This window comes from Physeter macrocephalus, chromosome 14 (assembly GCF_002837175.3).
Source record: "Physeter macrocephalus isolate SW-GA chromosome 14, ASM283717v5, whole genome shotgun sequence".
NCBI lineage: Eukaryota > Metazoa > Chordata > Mammalia > Artiodactyla > Physeteridae > Physeter > Physeter macrocephalus.
The window spans coordinates 81876453-81876789 of record NC_041227.1 but is presented as its reverse complement, the minus strand read 5'-3'; positions in this window follow the sequence as shown (position 1 = coordinate 81876789).

Sequence of the window (337 nt, the reverse complement as noted above, 5' to 3'; positions counted from 1 at the left end):
AATATATATTTAAAAAATAGAAAGTAAACAGTGTTTGTTGTTTCTGGGATAAAAGCCTGGGCAAGGCCACCTGATGTGCACATGACCTGCTCAGGGATCCCAAGGTCCTCCTGACAGGGCCACTCACAGGGCTCCGGACTGCAGGCGGGGTCTCTGGGTGCCTGGGCCCAGGTCAAGGAGCAGGGAGAGTGTGCGAGTTTGGGGCACAAAGGCCTTGGAGCTGCTGGGCCTGGCTCGCCCCCATTCCGGGGGCACTGGCCACCTCCCCGCAAGCCCCCACCCCGCACCCTGAGTGTGCTCGCCAGAGGTACTGTCACATCCCCACCTCAAGGGTGAC